A 20,553-nucleotide genomic window follows, 5' to 3' on the forward strand; every position below is an offset into this window, starting at 1 on the left:
CCTCCGCGGCGTGCGGCGCTCTGGGCTCCCGCGGCCCCGGGCCCGGCCTGGGCCCGGCTCTTAAAGGGGCCGCGGCGCTCCCGGGTCCCGCCGCGCACTCTGCTGCGCGGGGCGGGGGCCGTGCAGCCGGTAACTGGAGCCCGGGAGCCTTGTCCCCTCATTCGATCTCTCCCTGGCTCTGTCCCTCCCGCACACACGCTGAGCTCTGGAGAATTGTAACGGGACCTGAGAGCTACCCAGGGGGATTGAAACCGGATCTCATAAAGCAACCTTGAGGGAATAGCTAGGAGACTGCAGAGCTACACCGTTAAAACGTGGGGATTGGAGCTAGATTCAAGGAAAGCCTGGGAGCAGGTGTCTGTCGCCACGCCCACCAAAAACACTCGGAGGAGTGGCAGCTCACAGGTACTGAGCTGCAGGGATGGCCCAAGGGCCTGCCAAGAACCTTGTCTTAAGCAGAGCGCAGATTCTGTCCTCCGGAGTCCTGAGATGGCAAAACTGAAGGGTTTCTTGGGGATAATGTGGCAGTGGAACCCTTCCTTTTACAGAAGAGGACACAGAATTTCCCCAAAGGTCACATCCCAGACCCAGATATGATAGCCCATATTTGTATATATCCTTCTGAAATGTGTCTCCTCTTGTGCATTTGACTAGAAAAACAATTTTAAACATGTATAGGCTCATGATTTGGCCTATACATGGTGGTGTCCACCACCAATTGAAATAGGAGTATCTGAAAAAAATAATTCAAAAAAAATATTTGTGCCATTCTTGGGTCACATATCAATGAGCTCCTTTGAGTCTAACAACAGTCCTGTAAGGTGTTATTTTTCCAATTTTGTGCATGAAGAGTGGTGCTGAGGGAGGTTAAGGAACTGAACTGACCATGAAGTTAGTTACGCTAAGAGAAACTCAGTTATTCCCAGGCTAAATCTTTGACCTCCTCAAGCTGTTTTCCCAGCAATCTAGTTCAACCAGCACCTTACTCAGGCTACATCCTGTGTTTTCCTACAAAAGAATTTGTTCCTTTGTCAAGACACATTTAGGGCCAGCTAGGTGGCTCATTTGGTTAAGCATCTGACTCTTGATCTCGGCTCAGGTTCTGCACTGATAGCCAGAGCCTGCTTGGGATTCTATCTCTCCCTCTCTCTCTCTCTCTCAAAATAAATAACTTAAATAAAAAGTATGTTTAAATTGAACTTGATTGCCTAGGACAGTATGATCATATATAGGAGATTAATGGGCTTATGAATTTTTGGAATTTTAAAATTTTATAACCCATTCATACAGGTAATAAATATATATATTGGTTTTCTTCTATGTGTAGAAGACCTTATATAAGTAAGGTCAGTGACATCAAAGAGGATCACACAGACCATGTCGATTTGAAAAATATATATTAGTATAATTTTGTAGCAAATGCAATATAAATTAATTTAAATAAACTAAAGACACGATCAATTTCCTCATTCTTTTTCTCATAAAATCTGAAAATCCAGAGAGCACTCTTCCAAGGCAAGATTGAAGCTAGAGACTCAAACACTGTCCTCAGGGGCCATCTTTCTAGAGCTATTGGCCCTGCGTTGCTCAGTGTTGTTCCAATTCTCAGTCAGGATTTCCCCAGAGGAGGCAAAGATGGCCACTCCCAGTGTTCCAGATTTGCACAGCCCGAAAGACAGCCTCTCAGACATCAGTAAGCCTTTTCTGGTGAGGGCATGCCTATCCAAGCTTGAGTCACATACCTTCCTTCTGGCGAGATGATTGGCCAGACCTGGTTCACCCGCCACTAAATCCTGTGACCTGAAACCCAGAGGATAAATACCCAAAAAATGGGACAACAAAATATATTATACCACCACAAAATATAAAACTGCTTTCCAGCCCTCGGAGGGCTTATAGATAGATAGCAGGGGAGAGAAGGCCTACAGATGTGAAAACATCAACAGAAACTATAAAACAACAGTAAATTTGATAATTCTACTGAAGAATTATTGATTTATATGTATGCCAGGCCCTGTTTAAAGTAACTATAACAGAGAAATAAAAGTAGAGATAAGATACATAAGAACATAGATAGATACCTAGGTATCATATATTATGTATCTCTATCTTATCTTCCTTTGCAATAATCTTACAAGAGAGATGGTGTTGCCCTTCTTTTAAAGATGAAACAGGCTACGGGGAGGTAAGATCACATTCTTAGCTAGTAGCAGAGGCTGAATTAGAACCAGGCAGTCTGACTCCGGAGCCTTGCTGGTAACTAGAATGCTGATCATATGTGGCAAGTACAAGATCGGTAGAGCACAGTAACAAATATTAATGCTACGCATTACTTTTAATGTTTTGTATTTGTGGACATGTAGAATGATACAGAGCAAAGACTCTTAGCTGATGAAATGACTATTCTATATCTCCATGGTTTTATTTCATGTTTTTCTTCTCACTTGCTCCAGACTCATACTCTTCTGCTCAGATAATGAAGAGCGCTTGCTCTTCTCCACACGGCAAACTTCCTCTGGGCCCAGCTTTAGCCTCTCTCCAATATCCAGAGCCCCCAGTGTCTTGGCTCTGCGAAGCCCTAGGTTAACCAGAAAGAACACCCAGGCTGTCCACGTCTCACTTGCAGGACTGGAGTCAGCTCCTGTGACATGTAGCAGGGGCCGTGTGTTGGGACATGAAGAAGAGATGAAGCTAGGCACGCATATGAACAATGCCTTGTGCAATCCTGCACACCATGGAGTGAACTTTAATGACCCCAAGCTAGTAATTAGAAAAAGAGTTTAGCGTCGATTAATTCATGTTTATTAAGGAGCCAGATTTAATTTGTTCCTGAGTCTTATCACAGCATACATAGAAACAAGTTATCATATATTAAGCGATCTAAAAGAACATAGTTACAACACAGATATTCATGCCCAGCAAATTCCTAAATCAATATTTCATGCCCCATGGGACTCCTGGACAGAAGAAACAAATAATTTGCCTTGATTGAGTAACACTAGAGGATTCTAGGCCTGGGTTCCATTTTCTTGTTTTGCCTGTTGGATGGATAAATATTGCCTGTGGTGTGATATTTTCCCATTTGTTATCCAACAGCTTAGCAAGCTGTGGAGTAGCCAGTGGAAATTGTACGCAGAGAACGATAATACTATCCAATATCACTAAATTTCTCTGCCGTGAGAAAACTATAACTGAAATGTCAGATACCATTAGGCATATACTGAGTAAAAAACAGTAATTTTTATAGATAGTTGACCAGACATCCATTCTAATGTTTAGCACTATTAACACAGAAATGATTTCACCTTTCAAGGAATTTTCTATAACAAGCAGTATTTCTCTCCAATTCAATAAATGTGGGGGTGGGGGGTGGTCATGATAATCTTCTTTCTAAGACCTTTGGAACAAGTAGTACAATACAATATGTTCTTTGCTTCCTTGTGAAAGCAGGTGCCAGAGTGAGATCATTAAAAAAAGAAAAATGGGTATGATTCTTCCTGCTTTCCTTCCATGTTTAAAAGCCAAGAGTTTGGGCTATTGCTTAACTTGACAACAATGAGTTTTCCTTAAGAGATGTTTGTCTCTAAGTGCCTAATGGCACTCATTTTTGACTGTGTCTTTGTTGTCTCTTTCTGTAGGTCTCCTTCAAACACAAACAACAATGCTATGCACCCCTGAAGGGAGTATTGGGAGCTTTCAGAATTTTGAAAGGTCCTCATTTATGCCTTTTCTATAAGTAACACTCCTAAGTCTCCACAATAATTCAGTGAGATCTCTCCTCCTTATACTGAATTCCACTCAATGGACAACAATGTACTGCCTTAATTTATGTTTTCCTGAAAACAAAAACAAAAACAAAATGCCTGAATCATGAAATTATTGTCTCTTTAAAAAAATTAAAATTACAAAAACAACCAAAAGCAAGAAAACTCTTCGACTGATGTTATGGTAAGTGTTGATCATGGGTGCCTGGGTGGCTCAATTGGCTAAGCATCTAATTCTTGGTTTTAGCTCAGGTCATAATCTCACAGTTGGTGAAGTTAAGCCCTGCATTGGGGTCTCCACTGTTGGTGCAGAGCCTGCTTCGGATTCTCTCTCTCTCCCTCTTTTTCTCTCTCTGCCCCTTCCATGGCTCTCTCTCTTTCAAAATAAATACATAAATGTTTTTTTAAAAATCATAAGAAAAAAAGAGTTGATCATTAGTTCCTTGTTTGTCACTGTGTGATCTCCTCGCAGAGGATATCAGGACCCACAAATCCTGACCGCTAGGAAAAGGTCCTACCCAGAGTAGCAAGCTCCAGATCCTCTCACCACGAGGCTTTAGTGACTATTAAAAAGGAGGCATTGGTGATGATCAGGGATGCTCTCCAGCATGCTCAGTTTTCCAACAGTAGCTCCTGAGGTGAGGTTTCCATCAAAGCTTCTCTTTTCAGTGTCCTCACTCATCCTGAGGCCTCCTTCTATGCTCCTTTTAGTTGGAGAAGTGAGTCGGTGTTCATGTAATTGACTGGAAGTAGAGAAAGAACTGAGATGTAACACCAGCTGTTTCAGTGCGTAAAAGGATTACAGGCAGAACAACGAGACTGGAGCTACACAGACCAGGTTCCAAAGCATTCGGCCACTGGCTGGCTAATGCACTGCAAGGCAGGCTTCACGGTGTTTCTTCACCAAATGGGATAATCACATATATAAGGCATTCAGCACATAGTAGGCAAAATGTGTTGCCCTCTGCCCCCTTTGGTTCTGTTTACTAGCATTTCTAAATGCCACTTCTTTTCGCTGTGCCTGAAACTACTTCCAGAAAGACACATATCAAATGATACTTAGAGTCACATATCATCATTCTCATCAAAACTTCTGGAAGCCCGAGGGTAACTTGCTCTGTAAGGAAGGTGCCACACTCAACAGCAAAATAATAAGATTTCTGTCAGGTTTCACAATCTCCATATTATTTAATGTGATCCTCAAAACATAATCCTGGGACATAACTGTCTAGTACATGAGAATCACAGAATTCCAGAGCTAAAAGTGGCCTTGGAGATTATTTGTACAATCTCTTCATTTCATAGATGAGGAAACTAAGAGCAGGAAAGGTCAAGTGACCCCCCAAAATCAGTACCCAGGGCCTTTGAGTCATACTCCAATGCTTTCTTCAGTTCCCTATCTGCCTGCTAATAATAGAATTTAAAACAACAGATATTTGGGGTGACTGGATGACTCAGTTGGTTAAGGATCCAACTTCTGTTTGGGTCATGATTTCGCCTTTGGAGAGTTCAAGCCCCGCATCATCGGGCTCTATCCTCACAGCCCAGAGCCTAGAGCCTACTTCAGATTCTGTGTGTGTGTCTCTCTCTGTCCCTCCCTCACTCATACAATGTCTGTCAAAAATAAATAAACATAAAAAAATTAAAAAATAAAACAGTAAACATTTGACCAACATTGGCTCAAGGCTTTGAGTTCTCACTGGGCCAGAAGGTGATGGTAAGGAGCTCACTCTTCTATCTGTTCCTGCAGTCTCAGTTTAAACTTAAGACTGAACCTTTGTACACCTGGGTGGCTCAGTTTGTTAAGCATCCGACCTCAGCTCAGGTCATGATCTCACAGTTTGTGAGTTTGAGCCCTGCATCAGGCTCTGTGCACAGAGCCTGGTGTGTGCTTCAGATTCAGTGTCTGCCTTTCTCTCTGCCCCTCTTCCCAACTCATGCTTTGTCTCTCTGTCTCTCAAAAACAAATAAACATTAAAAAAAATTTGTTTAAAGACTCTGAACCCTTATTCGTGCCAGGATTGTAAATTTCAAAAAGATTTGCTGGGTGTTAAAATGACTATTTCAGAAAATAGGAAACCATCAAAAGATTTGAAGTAGGACAGTGACACAATCAGGTTGGTGCTCTGTAGACTACAGAGGACCTGTGAGACAGATAAAGGCCCTGCTTAGCTCGCTCAGTCCTTCGTTCATTTCTTTATGCAGCAGTATTTACTCAATACCTGTAATCTGCTGAGCACAAAGTGATCACAAAGCTTAGACTCTGGTGAGGAAGACTCATGACAAATGACTAACCAAATAAAATATTTAATAGTTACAGATTGTAAAAAGATGTAATGAAGAGTGTGAATAGCAGGCTGTATGATACAGAATAAATGGGTAAGAGACAACCTGTTTATATTGGATGAACAAGAGAAAAAATAACTTTGTGGAGAACCCAGAGACTAGGGAGCAGGGGATGAGGTTGAAGAGATTGTCTACAACAGTGGCCCCCAAAGTGACTAAGGCAATTTAGATGATGAGGGTGGGCAGACTGGAGTGATGTTTTAGGATCTGTCACAGATAGAAGGTGGCAAGTTTTCAGGAGGAATCAGGAAAGACTGGTTTCTAGTTAGGAGGTGGCATTAATTAAAGATAGAGAATCTTGGGAGGGCGAGGGTGGCTGAGGATGGTAGGGAAAGAATAGTGAGTTCAGTTTGGGACATTTTGAATTTAATGGGTCTGAAGGGAACCTTGTAGAAGTGTTTGGTTAGCCAGAAATATAAAGTTGGCAGCTCAGGAGTCTGAAGACTAGATATTTAGATTCAGGGGTCATGAATTTGGAGTTCAACTCATCAGAGTGGAGGAAATCAGCCAGAGAAAGAATTTGTAATGAAAAGGCAACAGGCTTCGACTAGAATCCTGCAGATTGCCAGTATTTAAGAAGAGAGAGCAGCAGACTTATGCATGTGTATGGGGGTGCATTATTAATTATAAGTTATTGTTCTTTTTTAACATTTATTTATTTATTTTGAGAAAGAGAGAGAGAGAATGCATGAGAGAGCAGAGAAGGGGCAGAGAGAAAGTGGTGGAAAGAGAATCCCAAGCAGACTCCACCCTGTCAGCATAGAGCCTGACATGGGACTGACCCCACAGACTGTGAGATCATGACCTGAGCCAAGATCAAGAGTCAGACACTTAACCAACTGAGCCACCCAAGCACCCACAAGTTACTGTTCTTATTCTATATAAGGTATTGTCAGTTTCAAAGATGTGATAAGATAGAATGTTACTGCCCTCGTGAAGCCATATGGTAGAGAACAGGAAATTTAATGTTAAGAATGAGAAGCAAGATAGTTTGACTGGAATAGATAGGCTTCAGTAGAGCATAGCATACACTATAAGCTAATAAAGATACAGGAAAAAGGAAATGAGTGAAAAAAATGATTGCAGGAGAGCTTCAAGAACTAGCCTGAAAAGTTTGGGTCTGTTTTACCAAAGAAATACCCTCCAGGTGCTTGAGCAAAGGAGTAATATGCATAAAATAGCATATGATAGTCATGATCCTGACATCTTCATGTATAAAGAATCATGGTAGAAAGTGACTGAAGGTTGGGAAGGATCCAACAGAAGGTTGTTGGAGTAAATCATAAAAACTAAATACAAGTATGTTAAATGTTAAATGTAAATTTATCATATGTGTACACAGTTGTAGAATATCTCTACCTGTGTATGTATTTATCCAAAGTAACTGACTATGCGATTGTTTACTGTCTAGTCCTATGATTATACTATTCCATGCGTGGGAAGTGGGGGAGTTTTCATAGGATTCAGGGTCCAGTCAGACAAATGGAGCACACACTCTATTTTAAACAAAGGGAATCAAATATAAGAATTAATTACACTGTTGATGGAGGACCTGAGAAGCCAAACAGGAAACAGTAAGGCAACTCAAAGATTAGCTATAGCATGAAGCTGCTTCTTTCTAGGATTCGCTGGATTCTGGGATGAGAGAGTGTTAACAGGACCCAGAAGCTGGACAGCCTGGCATAAGCTAGAACCGTAGTGGAGACTGCCTGGCAAAAGCTGGATAGGAAGAGGAACTTTCTAGAAGAGACCTGGAACTAGATGGAGTTACAGTCCTGAAACTACAGTCACAGAAGGGAGAGGGTAGAGCAGAGGGAAGGAGAGAGAGAGCAAGGACGGGAAAAGTGGGAAGGGAGGTAAATGGGGGAAGGAGGGAAGATAAAGAAAGAAGAGAGAGAAGGAGGGGAAACCATACCCTTGGACTCTTTCTCCTGCCCTCCCTGCTTCTACCAGTGTCTCACCCTAGCTGATCTATCTAGAAGGCAGTGATCAAGAAGAGGAGAGAGATATTTGGGACTGGCTCAGAAGGTCTTTCCTGGCAGGTTTCTATCATAATTCATAAGAAGAGATTTTAATTCTCATTAACATTTTAGATTTAGGAAATATTTCCAATTCCATTTGGTATATTTGTGAAAATAATCTTTTTTCCCACCCTAAATTCATGCTTTTCTGCAGTGAAATAGCAGCTTCTACATTTTAACAGTGAGATAGCAGCTTTTCTCTGATTGCCAGATAACTATTAATTTCCATCAATTGAGAAATAAAAAAATTCCTACTTTTACTCAGTCATCAGACTCAAATTAATAGTTTTGTTTAGCTATGATTACACAGTCCTACAAGAAGCAAATCCAAAAATCCCATTATTATTAAATGTTGAATATGTCTAACTACAATGCTATCTGATAATATTTCATTTATTTTACATACCATAATTTTAGACACTAATCCATGTATTTATGATGGAAACTTTGAAGACTTTCCAAGTTTAAAGTTGTGATTGCTTTGTATAAAATTATTTGTAAAACCCTTTAATACTTTACCACATGTGTATATGAGTAATAAGTGTGACTTTTATTTCAACACTATCAGGAAAATTTGATTTACTTTGTGTTTGCCCATCAAGAGTATGTATTCTTGCTAATACATATTTGTTAGAACTTTTTGCATTCATCTTCAAGCTCATTTTTATATAACCAGAATGTAAATAAAGAATATACATAAATTATATATGGACTTTAACATATCTCATAAGACCTAAAAGGGGTTACTTTTTCATAAGAATAACATTCAGCAAATAAGAACCGTCAGTTTGCCAAGTACAAAATATGTTTTTGGTACCTGATGCCCCCAAATGGAAGTATCAATGATGAGTAGCACATGACCTCTACCAAAACCCAATGAGCTTTTTCTAGCTGCAAATTCCTTATTGTAGAGCCCTACTCAAAAAAACAGTGCAAGGCTCTTTGAAGGACTAGGATTTCTGCTGTTTATACCAAGAGTGGCCCCTGATTCCACAACAGCCATCTCAAAGCCAACTGATGACCCAAGAGCTATATGTGATAATTGATGATCAGGTAAGCTGATCAAGTAGTAGGCTGGAGATTACAGAGGCTTGGTTACTTGTTAGTGAAAGAACTAAAAGGCCAGTTAAATTCTGGAGACCCCAGGGATCCAGGAAAAAGAAGAAAACTCTTTTGGAGCTGCCTCAGCTCTCGATGAGCCTCCCATGACCAACCTGAAGACATTGTCACAGAAACTGCCATCTTTCCCAAATTGCTTTTCTCACTACATTATTTTGAATGAGGCCAATCTGTAAACCAAAAAGAAAAAAATATCTCTAGCAAAAAACACAGTACTAGTAAGTTAAAAAAGAAATAAGTTCATGAACAGTAAGTTAATAAACAATAGGCCATGGACCCAAGGGTTTTGAAATACATCAGTGCCGGTATGAACCCAGGGCCCGCTAGCAATGGACTAGATGATAACTGGAATAACCTGGCATGGATATTTGAAAATTTCTTGAGGAAGGAAGTTGAACACGGGTTTTTTAGAGGTAGTAATGATGTCAGGAGTGGGAAAATCCAGACCAAGAGTCAAGCCATGTGATTTTTTCTGCATTCCAGAATAGAGGCATGGATGTTTCCCTCTAAGGTCCTAAATAACTGTTTTTGAAAGTTGCACTCTGGCTGACACATACAGAAGCAATAAAACTCCATTCTTGAGAAACAACATGGTTAGGAGGAACTTCTTGGAAGAGCAGTTGAACCCCCCTGTAGAGGCAGAGTATGCTGGGATGTATCACACAGGTCCACCTTGAGGCCTGAACACCCACACACTCCTGGTGCCAGAATTGTTAGCAGCGGAGTCTCTCAGCTGAAATGCTGTCCAGGAATCTTCCTCAGGGGAAGAGGGCCTCCTGCCTGATATCATACCTTACCCACAGGGCAGCCCACATGCCTACATACATTGAGTGATCTACTGAAGCAAGGGGTATAAAGGCCCAGATCCCTTGCCTTCAGACTGGTCAACTCTGAAAAGCCATCTCAGGTACAGTGGACCTTTGCTGAAAATGCATCTCCATATAGTTCCTTTCTCAGCACAATCCTATATCGCTGACTCGGCGCAGGAATTATCTTGAGCATACTCCCCAATGAATTTGTATATATGAGTCTCCGAATCATTCATTCAATGATTGTGACATTCACATGTCCAACCTAAGACATGATGTAATTTAAAAACAAAAACAAAAACAAAAACCTCTGCTTTGCACATAAATGAGGTCTTAGGTAAAAACGAATTAACCAACTTAACAAAAAAAAATAAATAAACAAATAGGTAAATAGATGAAAGAATGTATTGTAAATCCTTCCAGTTGTTAAAACAACAAAAACAAAAACAAAAAAACACCCCAGACTAGCAGAGGAGAGAGCCAAAGACATTTTGTTTACAATTATTCAGAGTGGCAGCTCACAATTGGCCCAGATACAATGGCCTAAACTTCCATTATCTGAATGCCTTTGTGCAGGACTCCTAGAGGCAAAGAAGAGTCAATGTGAACTTCCAGCATCTGGGGAAGGCAGTCACTGCAAGAAAAACACACCTCTGAAGTCTCATATTCTATCTAAAAATATAATGTGAATTTTGCATTAGACCCCATGGTACATCCATATTGTTTTCATAAAATATATGTTTTGGATTACTTACTATCAGAAAAAAGTTTCTCCCCATCTCTTTGGCTAAAGGAGAAGTTGTTATTTCACTTAGTCTTTCAGCTTCTTCCAGACAATTTCTCAACTCTGCCTTAGGTTTATAATGTTTTGTGAAGTCAGTAATCTAAATATGCTTATAAAAAGGGCAATAGATTCTTTACCACTTTATGAGCTAAACCAGAATAATCACTGAGGAAACACCTATTCAGTTGTTCAGCAAATATTTATCAAGTGACTACTGTAAATCAGGTTCTTAGGTTTTAGCATACACAGTGTGCTATAGAATCTTTGTTTCCCCTCCAAATTCATATATTGAAATCCTAATTCCCAGTATGGTATTTGGAAGTGATGCTTTTAGGGATAGTTAGATCATGAGTATGGAGCCCTCATGAATGGAATTATTGCCTTTATAAAAGAAACCCTAAAGAGTTCAGTCACCCTTTCAACCAGGTGAAGACACAGTGATAAAATGGCCATCTATGAACTAAGAAGCAGACTTTTACAGGCATAGAATCTGCTAGCACCTTGATCTTGAACTTCAGCTTCTAGCACTATGAGGAGTGAGTTTCTGTTGTTTATAAGTGACTCAGTCAATGGTATTCTGTTATAGCAGCCCAAATAAACTAAGATATGGTGACAAACATGAGATATAGTACCTCTGCTCTCCTGGAGGTTACATTTTATTGAGAAAAACACTGAGATCAGCAAAATGTGGCTAAGAGGGGAATTAGTGAAAATTTTCATTCTACTATTGGTGAAAATTTCAGTAATGTCTTTCTTCTGTGAGATTGTGTCACTTCTGACATGTAATGGCTGATAAATAATGTTGATCTACTCACCAATTTCATGTGTGCCTTAGAGAAATACTCAAAGGATATTTTAAGTGATCAAAAATGGTGGCTAACTGATTTGTTTATTTTATTTCTGAATCTATAATTTTCATCAAATTTAAGAACTAAAAGTGGTGATCCACATAATCAAGTTTCTTTAGCCAACTTTCAAACTTTGTTTTTCTTAAAACCATTTTGTCATGTGCAATGAAAGTTTCCACAGTTTTGCCTTGTAGATACTGATTGTAAGAACCCTCCAAACTAAAAAAAAAAAAAAAAAAAATCTGCCCAACAAACCAAATTTTTGAGCTACTCCTTAACTTACAGTTAAGGTGAACAATGAATTCATTCTCCTTTTCTAAGATTTTACCCCTAATGCCAATCTTCTCTCTCTTTCTCATTCTCCGCTTATTCCTTCTCTCTCTTTCTGAGGTAAAATAAAAAATTCAGTCTTGAGGAAATCAGCCCTGTACCTTTTCCTACCCAATCAGTATACATCTGGGTAGTTGACTAAGTTTTCAAAATTATTTCTCATTTTATTACAAATGACTTCCCCTAAAACCACTGAGTTTAGGTATTTTTAGTTTTAATCAGTCAGGGTTCTAGAAAGCCCACTTGAATTGGGTTAAGTAATGAGACTTTAATAGAGCAATTATGATGGGAAAAACTAGGCTTCAGTAGGCAGAGAGGCAAAGATTAGGACCTGAGATCCCTGGGTGGGGAAAAAGACATACTTTGGAACAGTGCTGGGAGTGTCTGTACCAAACCCCCTCATGCTTAAGGTAAAAGACACCACCTACTCCCCCTCAGGTTTCCCTTAGGAATATGACAAAACACCTGACTGACAATAAGTAGTAGACCATAAAACACCCCTCAAACAATGGAAATGAGCCAATCAGAAATTGACAACCCCGCACCTAGGCACCAGAACCTTCTAAAATGGAGACCTTTGCCTATAGTCACAGGCATTCACTTTTGAATGCCCCCTCTCTGTAAAGAGAGCCTTCCTACTATTCTTTCTTTCTGATCTTATACTCTAATAAACTTTTGCCTGCTGCGAATTTTGCATCTACCTCCTCATTCTTTGAAGTGGTGAAACAACAAATCCCAGGTATTGTTATGCCCAGATCACAATATCCCCGAAGACCAGAGACCACCAGGGAGACCCATGCAGAGGGCGCTTTATTAGGGCTTAAGCTCGGGCTCACACACTTCACCAGTACAGTGGATCCATGCTGAGAGCCCTGAACAAGGACTGAGCAGGATTTTTATGGGGTTTGGAAAGGGGGAGTTACAAGAAATTGTGATATAGGTACAGTGACCCAATCATTATCACAACATTTAGGGTAGTTTTGAAATTAACCAATTACAGAGTGAGCCCAGGGTCTTGTTTGGGACAAACAGGTTAACTTTAACATTAGGCAACAGGGTCCTATCTATAGTTTCTATCTACAGACCTCACCCTTAGTAATGTGGAGGGTGGTTGCTGGCCTTTCCTGATTGGGTGTTACAAGGGTGGTCTCTCCTGCCTTGGGCAAGGTGTAACTAACTGCCTGATAGTTTCGGGGAAACTGAAACTTAGGCCTTTAAGGTCAGAGGGGAAACTTAAAGCCTGTCATGGAGTCAGTTTGGTTCAGACCTGCATCCTTTCAGTATTGTGATAAAAAATCCTGCAACAGAGTCACTTTACAGGTGTAGGCAGCTTTAAGTAAACCAACAATGGAAAGAGGATACTTCAGAGTTAGCAAAATGGGGCCATATCACCACTCCCATGCAGAGTGATATGGAAAGGGCCATTTAACTTGAACGTTGGCCTATGCAGACATGTGACAGGACTGGAACTGGGGCAATAAATATGGCAATACAGCAAAGTATCTCAGATCTTCGAGTTCATCTAAGCAAATCAACTCAAAAAGAGTGAGGCTAGAGGCGGTAACACCTAACCAGAACTGTTCACTCCTGAAGGGTAGTCGAATGTGTTTCCAGATTAAATTCCAATCAAGAGATTAGAGAATGGCTCTAGTCAAAGATTGGTAATTAGCATGTTTAAGACTGTGACATAGACAACAACATTAACATATCGAAGAGAAAAATGTGTTACCAGAAAACTCTTTAATGTCCCCTTGAGGAAAAGAGGAGGGACTAAGAAGCTGGCCTGTCAGCCCAGAACACACACACACACAGGACTGAGAAAAAAGCGCCCTCACCAGGAGATTCCAGTCTTCTCTGTAGCTGATGTTTCCCTCAGTGGGGGAAGAATATATTTCAAGCACTCTTAGCTGAAGAACCCTTCATTAAGAAAACCTAATTCCCATTTGTTTGTACTTAATATTCACCAAGCAATCTCGACTGTAGGTTACATTTCCATCTGTTTGCCTCAGGGAGAAAACGTGAGATCCAAACACCACTTCAGGAATGTCTAATCTAAGTGTCATCCTGAAGCCTGGTGCATCAGTTAAGGGCATGGGCTACTGAACCAGATGCGTGGGTCCCAATCTGGGCTCTACCACTTACTATCTGTGGGATCTTGGGCAAGTTACTCAGCCCTTCTATGTCTTAGTTTCTTTGTCATAAAGGGAATTAATAACAGAACCTATGCACCTTACAGAATTGACATGAAGTTAAACACTTTAGAATAGTATTTGTTTTGTTTTGTTTAATTTAAACTACAATTTTTGTGAATTCAGTTGATTTGAGTCAGCTCCCCAACACTTCATTATCTGAGAGCCTCTGAGACTTTCAGGCTAAGAACCAGACCTATGACTTTAGATAGAATCCCTGCAAATCACCTCCAGCCAGCACCAGCTTTCTATTGTGTGGTGTCTAGGAAAGAAGAGGACAGAGACGGTTGGGAGTTGCTTACCTACGTCTGATTCTTGTAAGTTTCTGACCAAAGAAAACATTCTCCATAACTTTCGGTCTAAAGGCAATAAGGGAATTGAATCTGGCTGTAGGGCAGCTTCCCAGCCTCTTTACTTGCCTCTTTCCCCTGACTTTCATCTTGGCAGGAAAGATCCAGACTCATATGAGGTAGAGCTGAAAGTCCTTGGGAAAATACACTGTGCACAGGTAAGGTTTTATTGCTCAAATTGCTTTGCCCCAGGGCTCAGGCTCCAAGGCTAAAGTCCAGCTTTGGAGGAAGTCCACTTACAGAGGTGTGTCTGTCATCTGGCTTCATTTGCCAGAAGCAGGAAGGAGTCAATACACAGTTTGCCAACCCCAAGATGGGAGCAGGAAAGTCTAACACTAGGGCAGAAAGTCAAAGTCTGGTTCAGAAAGTGAAAGTGATACTGTCTGAGAATAAGGGTTAGATATCTGATCAGTACAGCAGGAGGCACCTGATTTGGCAGGAGCAAGGAGCAGAGGCTAAGGATTACTTCTAAAGCACTAGCGCTGGAGAAATAACCAGATACTCTTTGCAGGGTCTGCGTTTTGGGTCAAAACAAATTTATGCAAATTTTGAAAAGGTAATCATGCTGCCTCCGTGAATGCACCTGCACATCGATAAGTCTAATAAATGAACTCATCTGAGTTAGGACTGAGACATTCTCTTCAAATTTCCCACCATAAGTTGCAAAGCTACCAATAAAGTTTATATCTGAGAAACTATAAGGTCAATTTCTTCCATATGCTCTGTCTACATTGCCTGAACTCTGACTTGATGAACACCATCACTTTTCTTGAAAAAGTCTCCAACCAAACCACTCAACTCAGACTCAACTCTCATTGATTCTCCCAGACAACAATCCTGACACTGAGCAACTACATCTGCCTTGTGAACATGAGCCATCTGCTTCTGGCCCCCTTTCTGTGCTCCTGCAGCTGTGGCATACTCACCTTAAACGTGGCACCTGCCGGGGACCTGCCAGGAGACAGATGGTACACTCATAGGGTTAATTGAAAAGAGTTTAATGCAGGGCAACTTGCAGATGTGGGCAGGGTGAAGGGAGCCAACAGGGACGAGTGTTGAGAGATTTAGCAAGCAAGAAGCCTACTGGCTGGAGGCCTGAAGATGCAGGAGGACAGGAGGCTTCTAGAGAGAGCCATAGCTGTGACCAACAGTTGCCTGATGGAATCTGTGGCCACAAGTGACACTGCCCAATATGGATGGTTCAGAAGATGCAAAATGCACCAGACATCTGTGGGAACACATAACCCAGTCTCTTCTTCTATTTTCCATTTGCCAGAGGCTCTTAGTGATTCAGTCCAACTTGAAAACATGGGCAAGAAAGCCTGAGAGATGCAGAGCCCATGAAGTCACTTTATCCGGAGGCAGGGGGTGGGGCTGGCAAAGGACCTAGGAAAGTAAACAGAGAATCATTGGCACAAACTATTCTTTTTAAAATGATATTTATTGGTTGTCTTTATCTTGATTATAAAAGTAATATATGTTCACGTGGAACAACTTTCAAATACAAGAAAAGCATATGTAAGAAAATAAGAATAACCTATACGTCTACTATCCAAAGCCAACCACGATTAACAAAATATCTCTATTGTTTGGGTTCTACTTATTTTATATTTAATAAGATATCATGAGCATTTCCCTATGTCACTAAATATTATTTTAAAACATTATTTTTTAGTGGCTGCATAGATTTCCATCTTTTGGGTTAACCATGATTTGTGTACCCGTTCTGTTAATGTTAGCATTTAGATTATTTCTTTCTTTTCTATTACACATAATATTGAAGCAACTACGTTCATATGTCAATCTGATTATTTTCTTAGGAGGAAGTGTTAGGAGTGGAATTACTGAGTCTCACATTTTATAAACATTTCAGGACTCCTTATATAAATTGCCAAGTTACACTCTGCCAGTTGTGCCAGTCTCCCCAAGCCCTCAGCAACCCAAGAATCAGTCTCACATTTAATTTTGCTTGCTATAGTCAGGTAGCTTAAAGGTAATAAACTATACAATAGCAGATACATAAATTATGTGGCAGAGCAGGCCAGAGGAAGAAACATTGATTATGGAAGAGAGCATAGAGAGGAGGCAAGAACACATATGATTTCAGGTCATATTTCTAGGACTTGGCATGTCATCTAGCACAAAGAACATGACCATTATGATGGCTGAACAAAGAAATCCAAAGTTTCTAGTTAAACATTGGCGGGTGGGGATGTTCTAAATTGAGAGAAAAACAACGGTGCACCCTACACCACCTTGTAAATAGAGCCAGCCCTCCTAGTGCTGCAAGCACCCAGTGAGCTTGGGTCCATGCTGGGTGACAATGCAGCTTATTCAAGGCCACCCTTGAACGACCTCCCCCTGTGTTTAAGTTCTTGCTCTCCAGTCTGTTGTGCTTTAGCTCCCTGTTTGGATTCCCACTGTCACTTAGCAGTTGTGTGACCAGCTATTTAAATGTCTTAGGCTTCAATTTTCTCTTGTGCAAATGGGTCTAATGACAGTATCTATAGTGTATAACAAATTAACACAAACTTGGTGGCTTAAAACAACACAGATTTAGGGGCACTTGGGTGGCTCAGTTGGGTAAGCGTCCAACTTCTGCTTGGGTCATAATCTCTTAGTTCATGGGTTTGAGCCCCAAGTTGAGCTTTGTGCTGACAGCTTAGAGCCTGGAGTCTGCTTGGATTCTGTGTCTACCCCTCTTCCGCTCATGCTCTGTCTCTTAAAATTAAATAAATATTAAAAAATTTTTTAGAAACCACAGATTTATTATTTTACAGTCTGAGGGTCAAAGGTCTGAAATCATTCCTCAAGACTAAATGTAAGGTACTGGCTGGGCTGGAGATTCTGGAAATGCTAAAGGAAAATCCCTTCGAGGCCTTTTGCTGCTTCTAGGTGTCTCATGTTCCTTGGCTCAAGGCTTCATCACTTCAACTTCTGATTTCATCTTTATCTCCCCTTCTCTCTCTGACCTTCCTGACTCCTTCTTGTAAGGGCCCTCTAATTACACTGGGCCCACTTAGATCATCCAGGATAATCTTTCTATCTTGGGACCCTTACTTTGTGTGATTAATCACACAAAGTCCATTTTGCCACAAAAGGCAGCGTATTCACAGGTCCCAAGGATTAGGACATGGGCATTGTTAGGGATCCATTATTTGCCTTATGTGTGTGTGTGTGTGTGTGTGTGTGTGTGTGTGTGTGTGTGTTAAATAACAACAACAAAAAAAAAACCCAAATAAATAAATTAGCTACTAAATAGGCAATGAGTGTTGGTTATAATTTTTACTAACCCTTTTCTCTGCTCCCTTCTATTTCTCATATTACAGACTCTCCTATTTTGTTCAATTTATCCAACCTCCTTCCCTATCCTTTCAAGGGAGGAATTTTACAAACAAAGGAGGATCTGATATGAAGGGAATTCATGAGTTCTGTTTTGCATGCATTGAGTTTGAAGAGCTTGCAGGGCAAACAGAAATGTTTAGCAGGCAACTGAGAAAATGGCTCAGGGGATATATTGGGGCTGGATATAGATTTTGGAATCATGAGTACAGTAGAACTCACAGGATTTGATGTAACTGATAAGGGATGGTGTATAGAGAAGGAGAAAGTTTGAAGATGGATCCCGGGGAGAAGGAGGAAGAAGCGATTCCAGAGACACTGTGAACAAATGGATAGAGAAGTAGACATTTACCAAGAGAGAAATGGCATCAAGGCTAGCCTAGGGGAAGGATGTCGATGAGGAATTGTGGTAACAAAGTCTAAAAGTGACCTGAAAGGTGAGGACTGGACTTGGCAAGTGAATTAACAGTGGTCTTTTGAGGCAGAGTTTTAGCTGAGCAGTAGGTACATAAAACAGGTTTTAGCTGTCATAAATATTCGTTGCATGTTTTAATGAATTGCAGGAGTGAATGGTTGGTGAAGAATGGAGAAACAAGTGAAGCTTCATAAAATGTAGCTGTTAAAGAAAAAATGTGGTGGCAGCTTAATTAATCATGATAGTCAAGGAAATATGTATTTTAAGGTAAGAAAGACTTACTTATGTTTATAAACCCTGGTGAAAGAGCCAGCAAAAAAAAAGCCATATTGTTGATACAAGCTTGGGGTGCTAATTCACAGAGCAAGTTCTTAAGAGGGGCCAGATTGAAGTTAGATTAGCAAACAGTGGACAGGTAGGGACAGATAAAGTGATGAATATAAAGGATGGGCAGATTTTGAGGAAGCTCCTGTCTGATTGCTTCTTTTTTTTTTTTTTTTTTTCCTGTGAGGTTGGAGAGGTTTGCAAATCAGAATGAGGATACTTTCAGGAAGGGTAGGTGGCTTTGAGTTGAAAGAGCTACTAGTGTGAATAAAAATATGAATTAACTAGAACTACCTGAAGATTGCTCAGCATGACCAAGGACTCCATGGAACTCAAAAACTGTACGTTTCCCAGTGGAATCCGCCAACATGGTTATAGGATTTTCTCCAACAGCAAGCTGAGGATTAGCAAAGTGGGCACTCAGAGTTAGGAGGACCAAAGAATGGAAGGTCTTGGTAAGAGTGTGGTTAACATAGGACCCAGTTACTTCACCATCAACATTCTTTGGCCTCCCATACCCTTCTTGAATTTGCTAATTGTTGGTAGCCTTTAACTTAACTTGACCTTGGACATCTAATCATTCACCTCCACTTAATTTACAACTGCTGCCTCTCAAAGCTCTTAGTCTTTGAGATTCTCCTCTAACCATGATTCATATACTCTTCACCCCTCCAACTCCTGTCCACTTGACCCTCAGTCTCTTAATCTCTCATCTTCCCTTTGAATGAATATGCTTTGCTGGACAGCTTAAACTCTGCATTTAGCCTTTACTTATTTCCACTTGGATATTTAAGTATCCAGTATCAATGAGTATCAAGGAGACATTGGAATCCCTTTTCTTCCCCACATCTTCCTCATATCTAAAACACACAGTTTGAGAATGAATATCTGGATTGCACCTGCTTGGGGAGATTCATACTATTTGGAAAAATTCTGCTCTGAGAAGATTAAATTCTGAAGTGGGGCTCCTGGGTGGCTCGGTCGGTTAAGCCTCCGACTTCGGCTCAGGTCAGATCTCACGTTCGTGGGTTTGAGCCCCGCGTCGGGCTCTGTGCTGACAGCTCAGAGCCTGGAGCCTGCTTCTGGTTCTGTGTCTCCTTCTCTCTCTGCCCCTCCCCCTCTCATGCTCTGTCTCTCCCTGTATCAAAAATAAATAAAACATTTACAAAAAATTAAAAAATAAAAAAATACATTCTGAAGTAATTCCCAGAGTTTGAATCTGTTTCTGAGTGGGCTTTGGGGTAAGCAGGTAGAAATCAAATCCTGATTCTGATTAAGAGCTCATCCCCACTCATTCCCAGCCTTAAATTTCCTGATGGTTGACTTCTGCTGGCCTAATTTTTATGCATTGCTCTTCTTCATTGAGAAAACAGAATCACCTTCTAGCAGCTGAAAAATAAGATATTATCTCACTGGAACGCAGTACTTAAGTCAGCTCAAGGGAGTAATATTTATTTTACACTACAGGGTATGAGATCACAGTGGGTAATCATCTCTAAAAAGAGAACTTGGTAAATTATTGACATTCATTTGCAAAAGTCTTTCAAACTAACCCAACTGATCATTCTCTATCATGGAAAGTGTTGTTCCTTTGTTGACAGTGATTTGAATTCTTCAGATAAAAGGAGTATAGTCTTTCATAACTTAGATATAAGGAAGGAGGATGTAATGGAAAGCTAGACAAATGTGAGTATATATCTCGTTTCTTTGTATGCCTATGTGCTAATTACTATATCTCTCAGACTGTCTGTTTACTTATCTGTAAAATGGGAATACCTATACATACTGCATATGATTCTTGTTAGGATTTAATATTAGTATATGTGCTGCTGAAGCGAGCACTCTTGTTAGGATTTAAATAAAACAGTGTTCTTAAGTACCTAGGATGGTGCCTCTGGTGGATTGTTTGCTT

The sequence above is a fragment of the Suricata suricatta genome, chromosome 3, assembly GCF_006229205.1.
Source record: "Suricata suricatta isolate VVHF042 chromosome 3, meerkat_22Aug2017_6uvM2_HiC, whole genome shotgun sequence".
In the NCBI taxonomy this organism is placed as follows: domain Eukaryota; kingdom Metazoa; phylum Chordata; class Mammalia; order Carnivora; family Herpestidae; genus Suricata; species Suricata suricatta.